Source organism: Rattus norvegicus, chromosome 2, assembly GCF_036323735.1.
Source record: "Rattus norvegicus strain BN/NHsdMcwi chromosome 2, GRCr8, whole genome shotgun sequence".
NCBI lineage: Eukaryota > Metazoa > Chordata > Mammalia > Rodentia > Muridae > Rattus > Rattus norvegicus.
The window spans coordinates 53801484-53815192 of NC_086020.1; the positions used below are offsets into that span (position 1 = coordinate 53801484).

At 44.4% G+C, this 13709-nt stretch overlaps 1 long non-coding RNA gene across 1 annotated transcript; it reads left to right on the forward strand.

The window, feature by feature from the left end:
* The first annotated feature begins 233 nt into the window (after positions 1-233).
* Positions 234-6639, forward strand: LOC102547847 (uncharacterized). Its single transcript, XR_005500702.2, has 6 exons — positions 234-1118; positions 3346-3447; positions 3588-3830; positions 4319-4403; positions 5835-5942; positions 6443-6639. It is a non-coding gene; the product is annotated as an uncharacterized LOC102547847 (long non-coding RNA).
* The last annotated feature ends 7070 nt before the right edge of the window (positions 6640-13709 follow it).

Sequence of the window (13709 nt, forward strand, 5' to 3'; positions counted from 1 at the left end):
ACACACACACACACACACACACTAAATAAATAAATCTTTCTTCTGTATTACAAGTTTAGTACAGCTGTGCCTGCTTAGCACCTCAGTGTGGTAGGGCAAGGCCTTCTGTAGCCTGCTGAGTTTGTCTTTGAAGAGTCCTCAAGCCAGCTTTATGCAAATCCTGGCTTACCAGCCTCCTACTCACCCCTATAAAAACACACACAGGGGAAAACCATTTAAGTTGCACCATTGCTAAAAACCAGAAAGCAAATAGGCTCAGAAGAGGAAACAGGGACCCTGTCAGCAGCTGAGAAAAAGAAACCTAAGGCAGACCAGACCTGAACAGAAGCAGGAACAGCTAGAAAGTTCAGCCACTGCCCTGTGGCCTTTGAAGAAGGCCCAGAGTTGCCTTCAGAGCACCCGGGGTATCCCCCACCCCCAAAGCCCACCTGAAGCCTGTCCTGGCTACACTTGGGTTTCCTGGTATCTGGAGTTTCTCTAAAGACAGCTCAGACCAGAGCTGTGCTGAAAATACACATCAAAATTGAAGACACACTGCTCTCCTGGCTGTATTCCACCTGGATGACCCTGGCACCTGAAAACTGCTTCTTACATTCAGCAAAATGCACGTGCTGGGCCCAAGAGGACCTGGTGGCTATTTGCAGAGAGAAATCTGTCCCATCCAGATGTTGCTAGCCTGGCCCTGCTGCTCACCTCCCACTGCTCTGTGACCTTGGGAGCTTTGGATCTCCACCTAGGATGAACTCCAATTCCAGATTGAAGCCATCCATAGCAGGGGATACGGAAAGGGGACTGTTAAACCACCAGCAATCTAGGCAGCAAAAACCTTGTATTCCTTTGCCTGATTGGCCCTTGGGCCGTGTTATGGAGGAAGGTCCCTGCTCATCTGGGCCTGGAGGCTCTACACCCAGCAGGGCACTTGCTGTAGTTTGGGAAAAGGGATTGGGCTTCAGTCTTCAGAATGGATGGAAGCTGCAAAGAAGAGTGAATTTAAATCACAGCAGAATCAGTCCAGTCTCTGCCAAACCCAGATTCTAATTCAGGAGCCTGAACCACAGCAGGAGAAACTAAGTAATTCTCCTGGTGTAGACACTGAACCTCCCACCAGCCCTGCTCCTGTAAGTGTTGGAAGACTCATCCCAGGTTTGGGTTTTAAACTGTAGAAATTTCTTTATCACAGAGTTTAACTTTTGACTGTATCTTTACGTCTTTTCCTCTTTGAGTCAGTCCCATACCTCAGTACAAATTTCACATAAAAATGAGAGTTTCCATTTAAACATGGTTTTGAAGCTCCTTTACAATAGGAAATATGTTTTGTAATTATAACTTCTGACATCTTGTATGGTTTTGCCTCCTTCTACTGTTCAAAATTTAGCAAACATTGGATTAAACTAGTGGTTAAACTAGTTCTATTTGACTGAAAGAAGGGGAAGCCATATGTGGAACAGTAGAAGCATGTTCAGAGTGCATGCAACATTTATGTTCTTAAACACATTTAGATTCAGAATCCATTAAGGATTTGAGAAGTAGAATGTGAGGTTCTTAGAAATTAGGGATACTTCATTCCATAGCCCATCTTGGTTAGAAAATCAAGTCTGAATGTTAAAGAATGTGTTTTGATTCATTATTTATTTTTAAAGTTTTATTCATTTATTATATATAAGTCCACTATAGCAGTCTTCAGACACACCAGAAGAGGGCATCAGATCGCATTACAGATGGCTGTGAGCCACCATGTGGTTGCCCAGTTTGAACTCAGGATCTCTGGGAGAGCAGTGGGTGCCCTTAACTACTGAGCCATCTCTCTGGCCCCTGGGTATTTATGTTTTGAGATAGGATATCTCTACTTATCCCTGGCTGTCCTGGAAGATCCTATGTAACCAGGCTGCCCTTGCACTAAAGAGATTCTCTTGCTGCCTGGGGGGCTGCAGGGATTAAACATGTGCACCACCAAGCTTGGCTCGGAAAGTGTATTTTTTTTTAATTTTGTTACTTTTGAAATTAAAATATGATTAACTTATTTTCCTGCTTTACTCTCCCCCTCCATCCCCGTCTATGTACCCCAGTGGCAACAGCCTCTCTTCCATGTTCGTGGTATATGTTAATTATTTTATTTTGTGTATGTGTGTGTACATGGGTGTTCCTGTGTATATTCCTAACATAGACGGACAACTTGATCAGTCTGTACACTGTCCCAAGTAAGGCTGAGCCCTGGTATTGGGTAAGCAGTTTGGGAGCTCTTACCTGGGAAGACTGTTTCTCTTGATCAGATTACTTGATTTTGGTTGGTGTTGGTGGTGGTGGTGGTGGTTGTGGTGGTGGTGGTGGTGGTGGTGGTGGTGGTGGTGGTGGTGGTAGTTGATTGATAGGTTGGTTTGTGTTTTGTGGTTGGTGTTGGTATTGCTTATGATTTTCAAGACATGGTTTCTGTGTGCAGTCCTGGCTGTCCTGGAATTCACTCTGTAACCCAGGCTGGTCTCAAATCAAGAGATCAGCTTGCACCTGGCAGTGGTGGTGCCCGCCTTTAATCCCGGCACTCCAGAGGCAGACACAGCTGAGTTTTGGGTTCTAGGCCAGCCAGGTCTAGTAAGTGAGTTCTAGGATAGCTAGGGAGACATAAAGTAAGCCTGTATGGAGGTTGGGGGAGACCAATAGAGACTGGGTAAGAGGGGGAAAGCAGGGGAGGGGGAAAGGAGGGAGTTAGAAAGGGGGAAAGGAGGGAGGGAGGGAAAGTATGTGTCTGCCTCCTTAGTGCTGGGATTGAAGGCATGCACCACCACAGCCCAGGTATGGGGGACATCCTGTCTTGCCTGTTTTGTTGTTGTTTGGTTGACTGCGGTGTTTGTTTGCTTGTTTTGATTTGTTTTGCTAAGGCTGAGGCTTCATGGGCTCCCCCACTTCCAGGTCTGCATGGCTATTGGTGTCTCCTTGTTCAGTCTCCATGTTCACGGGGCTGAGACTGCAGTGGTATAGCAAAAGGGGAATTTCCATTAGAAGGAAACACTTTAATATAGAAGTAGGGTTTTTTCTGTCTTTTGTTTTCTTTGGTTTTATTTCATCAATGACTGACTCTTTATTCAAAAACTCACTTTTTATTGAACAGATTAGATTTTTGTTTAAAGCTTGGATTTTATTACTTGAAGGATTGACTCTACATTAAAAAGATCGATATTTTATTCAAATGATGAAAAATCTCAAATGTGTGGACGTTGGAGGGTGGGGTAGAGGGCTGAGAACTGTCTGGGCAAAGCAAACTGAGTCAGAATAGAGTGGTGAGACCTTAGATATTTCAGACTCCATTGAATAGATTGACTTTTCATGAACATTGCTGATTGGTTTTTACAGATTCGACATTTATTTACAGAAGAGACATTCAACTTCAAAGGCTGATTTTATGAAAAATTCAGCCTTTCTGAGAAGGATCAACTTCTCATTTCGATCATGAAGGTAAAGGGATTGCAGAGGGAATTTATATTCTTGATTCAATTGTTAAACTGGTTCCCCTTGGATTACCAGTTTAACTTCGCACATTAGCCCACTAAAGACCAAAGAACATGAGTTTTCTTCACACCCTGATTGTCTCCTAGATCAGCATCGATAGTGTCCCAGGAGACACCATCAACAGGGTAAAGCAAATGTCTTGAGGCAAGATCCTGCCTCCCAGAGCAGGAACCAGCTTCTCTTCAGAAAGGAGCTGTGCACCTGAACAACAGAGCCTTCCTGAGACCACACTTGTAGATGCTAAACTGGGCTGGACCAGATCAGGGATCCTGGAGTGCACTAGAGCCTGTAAAGAAGTCTCTGGATACAAAACTCTATCTTCTTCCCTGGTATGTTCTTTGTAACCTCCCAAAGCCTGCTTTTAAGTGCTAAGTTCTGTACACATAAAAAGCTCTATGCTGTCCTTTTCTTTATTTCTCTTTAGGAAAAATCCCATATTTTAGGATGAAATTTCCACTGTAAACATTTGTCTTTCGTCTAAAAGTATTTTCATTCCATCTTCTCCAAAAACATTTTTACACACACACACACACACACACACACAGAGGGAGCGAGAGAGAGAGAGAGAGAGAGAGAGAGAGAGAGAGGGAGAGAGGAGAGAGAGAGGGGGGGAGAGAGAGAGAGATGCATCTCTTTTTCTTTTCTTCTTTTTTGCTTTATTCTTCCTTCCTTCCTCCCTCCCTGCCTTCCTTCCTTCTGTTTTATTTAAGATCTCCCTATGTAGCCCAGGGCATCTTGAAACTCCCTGTACTAAGGTCAAACTCATAAGACTGATTTATGTTTTTATTCTAAATTCTGATTTGTTTTGTTCTTTTAGAGATATTATCGACAGCATATATCTGGAAGAAGCAGAGAGTAGCATTGTGTTTTTTTGCATACAGCCAGCCCCAAGAAGTCTCCAAGTTAGTCTTTCAAATGATTCTAAAATTACGAACTGAGCATTTTCTAGACTCTGAATGTTACCATGTTTGGGAATTGTGTCTTTTGACATTAGGACAATAAAAATACAGTTTAATATATAGATATTTGATAAACACCTATTTTCCTATCCTGTATTTTATAGCCTTGATTAAAACACTCATATAAATTATCTGTGTGTTGTACTAGGTCCAGGGGTCAGAAAGTCTGCTTAGGGATCTGCAGGTACCAGCACACATTTGCTTCACAGACACACATGCATGCAACAGAGCAGTATGCAGTAATTAAAGAAATAAGTCAAGTTACAGTACTCTTGCAGGGGATAGACAGGCTCAGTACTAAATCAGTTAAAGTACTAATCACTTTTGCAAATCACACACATGGATACTCACCACATTTCAGAGTGTCTGATGCACTCTTGTGGGCTCTGTGGGCACCATGCACACACATTATGAACCCACATGCATGCAGGAAAAACACTCACACATATACAATAAAAACCAATGGGTCTCTTTAAAATATAGAATATCCTTGAATTAAGAAATAGTAGAGCGGGCTGGAGAGATGGCTCAGTGGTTAAGAGCCCCGACTGCTCTTCCAGAGGTCCTGAGTTCAAATCCCAGCAACCACATGGTGGCTCACAACCATCTGTAAAGAGATCTGATGCCCTCTTCTGGTGTGTCTGAAGACAGCTACAGTGTACTTATATACAATAAATAAATAAATCTTAAAAAAAAAGAAAGAAATAGTATAGCATACATTTAGGAAGGTATTACCTCTAATGAGAAGACTTTCATACACTCTAGGTATATTGTGTAAGGGCAATGACTTTTAGGAAATGACATTTAAAACATCATGTAACGATCTGTCATAACAAAGAGTTTTTATAAAGAAAGGTAACTTTTTATAAAGAATCCAGATATCTCACATTCTCCTACATTACTTCTCTTAAGAGATGGTTTACTTCTGTATGTTTTGCTTACGATATTTCGAGGTTTTGTGAAACTTGTTTCATGGGTCACCAAGTATTATTTACAAGTTTTCCCAAAGACAAAACTGACCAGGGATTTTAATTGTTTTATTTAATTTATTCTCTTAAATTTTTAGTTTTCAATTTGTTGATTTATTCAGGGGTCATTATTATATCTCCTGTCTCCCACATGTGCTGTGCAGAAGATATCTTAAAGCAAATCAAAGCTGGGTAGTTTCCTGTAGAATTGGGATATCCCCAAGATCTATATTGTTCCTGCTACCATATCTTAGGAAGAAAGGTCCTCTGAATTCACTCAGGGATAGAGAGATATGAGAGAGTCAGCAGGTGAGAGTGCAGACCACCTGTGCAGTAACAGATTTTCAGGGACATTGATGACCTCACCTGGAGAATTTGAATTCTCATGGCAATGTCTTCCACTCAGGCAGAGACCAAAGAAGCTTTGAGGAAGGAAGGAGGTTGAGAGCAGAGTTGCACCAGGCCGTTCAGAAGGGACATCTTGAAGAGAACTCCTGGTTCTGGAGAAAGTAAGGTAAGTTCAGTGGACAGCCAAAAACCTCATGTGAAATCCTCTCACAGAAACATCACCGGACTGCAAAATCAATGGCCTGCCTCCTTCTCTTTCTAACACAAGAAAGAACTTTGAGCAATGTGACTATCATGCTTCTGTCTCATGCTGCCATGCCTTCTGTCTCTGATGGTGGAGTCTGTCCCCTGAGATTCAAACTGCATAGAGGTGTGAAAGCCTGAGATACATTTCTTGTCTTTCTTAAGTGTTCATGCAGTAAGAACAGCTGGCCTCTTCCTCCTGCTGCTGTGCCTGCCCTGCTGTGGTGGACTGCATCCCCCTGCAACTCTCTCATCCAATGGAAGCCTTTCTTGCCTTCAGGGACAAAAAAACCCAAAACCCAAAACCAAAACCAAAACCAAAAACAAAAACCCAAGAAAACAAAACAAAACAAAATACCCATCTACTTTAGAACTTAAAACAGGATGACCATTAGTGCTTGACATTGACTCTGTTTCTTCTAGGCATGGAACCAGAGATAACCTGGGAACTTGGGAACTTGCTGGTGTTTCAGTCTTCAGAGAGCTGAAGGAAATATCTGGGTACCCAGATGTGGTGGTGGACCCACTGCACCTCCCAATGCATGCACTCTGATTGCAATTGATAGCATATCAACATGGAATCTTTGCCATTTTTAATAAATATATTGGCTCATTTATTCACTCATGCATACATTTTCATTCATTGTGGTGGTTTAAAGGAAGGAGGTCCTCACAGGCTCATATTTGAATGTTTGGTTCCTAATTGGTTGAATTCTTTTGCAAAGATGATGAAGTATGATTATTTTGGAAAGATGTGAAGATGTGACTCTAGGTGTTCCTTCCCTCCCTCCTTCCGTCCCTCCCTCCGTGTCTCTCTGTCTCTCTCTGTCTCTCTCTGTCTCTCTCTGTCTCTCTCTGTCTGTCTGTCTGTCTGTCTCTCTCTCTCTCTCTCTGTCTTCCCCTCCCCCCTCTGGTGGTGCTGCCATCTGGTGGTGGAACAAGATGTGTGCAATCTCAGCCATTCCTTCTCTCTGCTGTCTTGGACTCTAACCCTTTGGAATCCTTAATCCAAACTAACCCCTTCTTTCATAAGTTACTTTGACTTTGATTATGTTGTTAAATCAGAGCCATGGACAGTAACAGATTCACGACTTCTGTTACAGATGATGTGGGGTTGCAGGTTATTAATTTCACACAGCTATTTGTTCTCTTTCTGGCTATTTCTCTTCCTACCTCTCAAGCAACCTTGAGTTTTCTAGCCAACTTTTCTCCACACATTTCCCCCAGCTCCTCTCATGTGACAAGAGGAAAACTTGATTTTATGGATCTAGCAAGCCTAGGGCCCAGTAATGAGAGAAATTGGATATCTGTCATCTGGAGACTTGGTCATCCATTGGGTGTGGCTGTCTTCGGGCACAAGCATCTCTCTGTAGACCTCACAACTTCATTCCTCTTGAAGAACAATAATTGCTACACATCTGATCCCCACTCCCTCTTCATTCAGTCTTTCACCAGAGCAAAGGATTCTTTCACTGGTTATCTCACTTAGTGTTTAGAAACAGGGCTGCAAGTGGGATCGCTGGTTAAGTATCTCTGGGGTGTCTTGATCCTCTGGTCCCCAAGGATATTGGACATTCAAATGGTATTCAGCCATACATGGAGGCTTCACACCCAGAGAAGTAAAGTAAACCTCCAACCAACAAAAGCACCAAACAAAACCAGGGAAATGCATTAGCATGCCAGCTCTGACCACCCCATTAATCTTCTTCGAAGAGCAAATAGGCAGTTCCTGAATGAATCATTTTGGTTTCTGGCTATGGACTCCCTCATTGGCTCCTGCTTAGGCTGTGCCCTCTCACCTGAGTGGAGGAGCTGGCGGAGGGGGATGGGGGTAACAAGTCTTTCCCTGGATCCAGGTGCTTGGCTAAACCACAGAGTGTGCCAATGAGCAGCCTCCAAGCTGACCTACTCCCTGCGGGGCAATAAGGGCTTAGCGTTGTCCAAAAAGGATCCTTCTCTCCCTCCCTCCCTCCCTCCCTCTCTCCCTCTCTCCCTCCTTCCTTCCCTCCCTCTCCCATCTTCGTCTCTCCCTCCCCCTCCCCCACCCCTGTGTGTGTGTGTGTGTGTGTGTGTGTGTGTGTGTGTGTGTGTGTGTGGTGTAGGCGACCTGGACAGTGCTCAAAGAAAGAAATGCAGGACCTACTGAGGGGATTCAGTGCAAAAACCTAAAACCTACTTACTGTTCCAGGGTCAGGGGTCTGATGCTTTAGGAAATATTGCCGGACTTAAAACGTGCCCGGGCATTTGCCGAGGGCATTCTGCGCGAAATCCGCAAAAAATCGGACGAATTGTCAGAGTTTAGAAATGACTGGAAGAGGAGAGAGTGTGCAAAAGCAAACCGAAACCGCAGCGTCCTGGCCGCCTGTCAGTCACACTCTCTCCCCGGACCCAGCCGGTTTTCCATGGGTTAGGCTGACACCGGATCCTTTGCTGTAGCCGAATCCCACCTCAGTTTGCCTGGAGGAGCCCGGATTTAAGCACAAAAAGAAAGTGCGGAGGAATAAAGTCAGGGACGCTATTTAAAATCATGGTCCGGGTTAAGTCGGTTCCTGCAGGCAGCTGACTAGAACTTGATTCGCCAGACAAGTCGCAGCCTCTGGAGAACCTGGCTCCCGAGAATGGACTGCAGGGGCCCTGATGATCCGGAAGCGCCTTGAGACTTAGTGCTGAGGACAGACTCCCCAAGAGGGAACAAGCCAGCAACCGGAAGCTGGGAGGCTGAGCTGAGAATTGGCCTCTGAATGGTTTTCCTCTTGGCTCTGGCTTTTTCATTGTCCTAAGCTCCCACCAGCCTTGAGGAGCGGGCCTGCAGACTAACCAATGACTTTCCTGGGATGGCAATGCTTGCCTAAAAACTCCAGCGTGCATAGGAGAAGCCCCCTGGTCAGCCTCCCTTCATAGGAATAAATGCAAGCTGTAGCCCCAGCCACAGGCTTACTGGGGAAAGAAAGAAGCACTGGAGAGGTCCAGCCCAGACCCTGCTGCTTTGGAGCCCTGGACAGTGAGAGGAACAAATAAATGAAGGGAGAGAGAAAGGTGTGGAGGGAGGGAGGGAGGGAGGGAGGCATCAATGGGTCTGAATGACAGGCCTTACTACATTTGTAGAGAATAAAAAGAAGCAGCTATGGAAAACAGTGCTCAGATCCTGGGAGAGTCAGGGATGACATTTCCCCTGGATTTCACGTGTGTGAGACAGTGCCTGGGAAGTCAGTGGCTCTCACTCTGCAGCCCACCCTTTCCCTCCAGTGCCCCCTGTGTTCTCTACACCATGCTGAGGATGTGGATACCAGTGCTCAAGCATGGTCAATGTCCCGTGTGATTCATCCTGTGTACTTTGTTGGACTATAAGTTGCAGTTTTAACATTTCAGAATTCCCAAGAATTTTAAGTGATCTTTTATTTCCCCCAAAAGAACGAATCTGTGAACTAAGTCATGTGCCATGGTAGAGAGTAACCACACAGATGTCAGTGTGACTAAAACACTTAAGTATCATTGCCTACAATCTTTGAATTTTCTCTCTGAACTTCCTGTTTCTACAAGTGTTTGCAGGAAATAATGTAATCCCTGAATAGAAATGTTGACCAGAATGTTTCTCTTTGAATTTTAACATTTCTTCAATTTACATCTCCTGGACATTTCGAAAGAGGTGGACATTCTCAGATAATTCAGCTTTGATCCCTGAGAGAATGGTAACTGTCCACAATGTCCTCTACAGAGCAGACCTGGGGAATAGTACTTCAATACTTCATCGACAATACCAATGCCAGACATTCCTGCAGAACTTCTCTTTCTAGTACAAAAACGACAAAAAATAGTTTTGTAGTAAATTTAGTGGAGATTATCTTGAAACTCATGGTTGAGCACTGTCTCCACTCCAAAACTGTTTGGTTTCTGCATTTTTTTATATTTTGTTAAGTATAAATTTAAAAAAGTAGAAGGCTTTTCAGTTTGGATCCCTTGGAATAGATAATACACAAATATGGTCTATTTTTACTACTGAATCTTTGACCTCTAAAATGTTTTGTTAGAGCTGGGTTGGAGAAGGCGTTTGGCTTAGATATTGCTTGAGTATCTGCAGGTCAAAGGACAGCCACTCTAGTGACCAGGACACATTGGTTGGCTCCAGGACAGTCAAGCTCTGGAATCTTCCAGCCTGGTCACTGAGCCATGGGCCTGATAACACTGGTCCTGCTATACTGTCCTTGTGGAATCTAGTAGGACTGTGAGGACAGAGAGAAGGTCCCAAGGGAAGTGAGAGCTGGATTCCCTGCCTACCTACCCTCTTTGACCCATGGGTGAACTTCAAACACATCCTGAAAAGTATTGGACACAGGTGTTTTATCTTAAATAGGTGCCTTGGACACAAGGAGTCACATATCTAGGTCTCAGGCTGACCTCCGAGATCTCCCAGGGATGCACTCTGGATTTTGGAGGATTATTTAACTTGGAAATGTCCAGTGTACTTTCCTTGTTTGCAATTGTCATGATTATGTGTTCTCTAAGACACTGAAGTACATTGAACTCTTACATGTAAATGCTTGTGTGATATCCTGTTTAATGACGTTTTAAAGTAAACCAACCACAGTGGAAATCAGGAGACTCTGGTGAGCAGGGTCCTGTCTCACAGCACCAAGTACAGCACCCCTTCCCCTCCACCTCAGGAGTACAGGAAGGGCTTTCCAGCTCAGCAGGAGGCTTCAGCATTAAGACTTCTTGTGGAAATCCATCCATCAAGAACAGAGAGAGAAGCTGGGAGAAGGGTTTCCCCACTGGGCAGGACTTTTATGGGGGAGTGGATGTACATCCAGGGAAGCAGGCTGCTGCCCCTTTAAATGATGGTTCTGGTCCCTGAAGGTTGATTTTATTTCTTCTTTCTGGAAAACTGTTTTGAAAGAAAACCAGCCAAGACTACTTAGGATGAGCAGACAAAGCCCAAACATAAAAATACAAAGAGGAAAGAACAGAAGAACTACCTTCCTACAGAACCCAGGTATGAGCTGCAGACCACCCAGGGGAGTGTATCAGCAGAGGGACCAAGGCTTGGATTTCAGGTAGGGAATAGATTCGGAGTGACAGACAGACACAAACTCCAGGTGTGTGCTGCTGCTAAAAGCTTTACTTCTTGGCACAGATTTAAGCAGTTAGAACAGGTACATCATAATTGTCAATCATCCAGCTCTTATTCATCACCCCACCAAATGTCCCTTTCAAAGAGGAAAGCTGAACGTACAGTCTAGGAAACAATTCTCAACCGCAGACAATGGTTTAGAAAACTGCAGTTATACTGCTAGACCTGTGGGCACCAGGTATGCATTCAACATTTACCTTTATTTTAATAAAGTTTAAACTCTGTGTTTGTGGCCCCTCAAGATAATATGGAAACTTTTGTAACCATTCTATAATTTCTCTCATTTCTTGCTCAATATTAATTTCTCTTTTTCCTTCTCGTTAACTCTCGATAAGTTTGCTCAACTTGTTGGAACTTGTCCATGATCTTTCTAAAAGAGTCACTACTATTCTGAACAAAACTTTCCCAAAAGGGGGGACAGACTTTTCTGGAACAGTCATGTTCTTAACAGCTGCAATTAATTTCTCTCCTATTTGCTGGGAAGGAATGGGTGCAGCAGGTGAATTCATCGCAGCCGTTGAGTTCATCAGGATCAGGATGGTGTGAGACGTTTCCGTCTGAACTTTCAGTTCCTGAGACATCTAAAGGTCCATGACCATCTTCCCACACTGCTATATTCTTAGATTTAGATATTGTTGACAGGCTTAAAGTTGCTAAGATCACCAAGGCTAGAACACAGAAGGTACCTCCACTGCAAGCATGGACCCTGGTCATCATCTATTTGTAGGGAGACGGCCAGGACCTCCAGGAGGCCAAGCCATTCCAGACACAGGCCTCTGTTCTGGACAGAAATGAAGCACAAGAGCTTCCTGTCACGGAGACTCCACTGGAGTGGGTGTGGCAGGTTTGTAGGTCTCATCTGAGCCACCATAGAGCTTGGATTTCCACTCCCCTTCTAAGTCAGGCATCTCTGAACTCTCAAACCCCAGGGGCTGCTATTGTAGAGGGATTAGCCAGACCTCGCATCCTACCTAACAACTTCCCTAAGCTCTTTCACTCCTAGAGTGGGACAACATTATTGGCTGTCTCAGGTGCTGCTTTACATTGTGTCCAGTTCCGTGACTGACCTGGTCAGCTCAGGGACTTTTTCCCTAAATTCTATTAGCATTAGGGATTTATTTCCTTGTTCTGGGAGTTGCTAATTATCTTCTCCTCTCTGCACACAGACACCACCCCACACCCTTGCAAGAGCTCAGATTATCAAAGAACCTGACCATCTGAAATTCTTGTCAGTAAAACTCTGTACACAACATGTAAAGAGTCCTTCCCTACTGAACAGGGTCTCACTATGTAGTCCATGCTGTCCAGGAATTTACTATATAGGACAGACAGACAGACATTGAACCCAGAAATCTGCCTGACTCTAAGGTGCTGGGATTACAGTGTGCACCAGCACTCTGGGCTCTGGGAATTCTTATTTTCCATTATAAACATTAGAGGCCTTTTGCTGTACTTTGAACCCAATCATGAACACCATTTGTAGGATCTGGCAGTCAAACTTACACAGTAATATCAGAAAAGGGCTGAGCTTAAAGGGAAGTAATTTGTTTTTGCCTGGACCTGATATTCTGTCACCTCTGGGTGGCCAATTCAGAAGATGTAAAATCAGATTGTCCCTTTCTTGTCATTATAACCTGCAGATTTCTTACAGCCACACCCCCACCCCCAATCCCTTCAACACCCACTCATGTACCCACACTTCCACTCTGTCCTCTTCTGGAAAACCATATTTAAGAAATCCGAGTGAGCGGACCACTCTTTTGTCCCTACCAAGCCTGTTAGTGTCCATATCCTATGACCAATGTACCCCTACCCACAGCAAAAATCCTCTGACTTGATTAATGACCACTTCATATCCCAGATTCGAATCCTGACTTTGCCCCTAAAACAAGAAAAAAGATTTTAATTATGTACACTTTCCATCAGAATGTAATGACTCTACATGGATTTAAGGAAGTATTACATAACATATGCATTTAACAATTAGGAGCACAAAATAAAGAGTCTTCAAGGCTCCAGGGCATGTAGGGCACAGTCCTTAAGTCCAGAGAGGCAGCATGAGGCTCTGCTCCATGTTTCTCTGGCGCCTCCCAGGGAGTGGACTGAAGGATCTCAAGGCGTATGCTGTCCACAATGCTTGGGTGTCTTTCCTTTCCAGATTCCTCTCTCATGTCAGCCTCGGTTTTGAATCGTTTCTGGGAGCCCTCTTGGCTCAAGGATTCACCTGGGGCAAGCATCTCTGCACCTCGGTGGGTTTCGTCATCTTCTGGCAGGTTCAGAGTCCAATGGACCCTTCTCCTGGAAGAGGCTCCTACGTCTTGAGGACCCCAAATTCTCTCTACAGTTTCATCCATTTGCTCCTCAACATGTGGCTCTCTGCAGCGTTTCTGTCCCCTCTCATCTCCAAATGCAGCTTCATCGAGCAGTGAGGCTGTGCTGGGTTTCCCAGGTCCACAGCACCAGGGGTGCTGGCAGGAGTGATGGCTCAGGGCCTCAAACGTATCCATTGCCCAGGCCCAGGCCAGTTCTAGGTTCAAGTCTGGCTCTGGGTGGTGCTTCCTT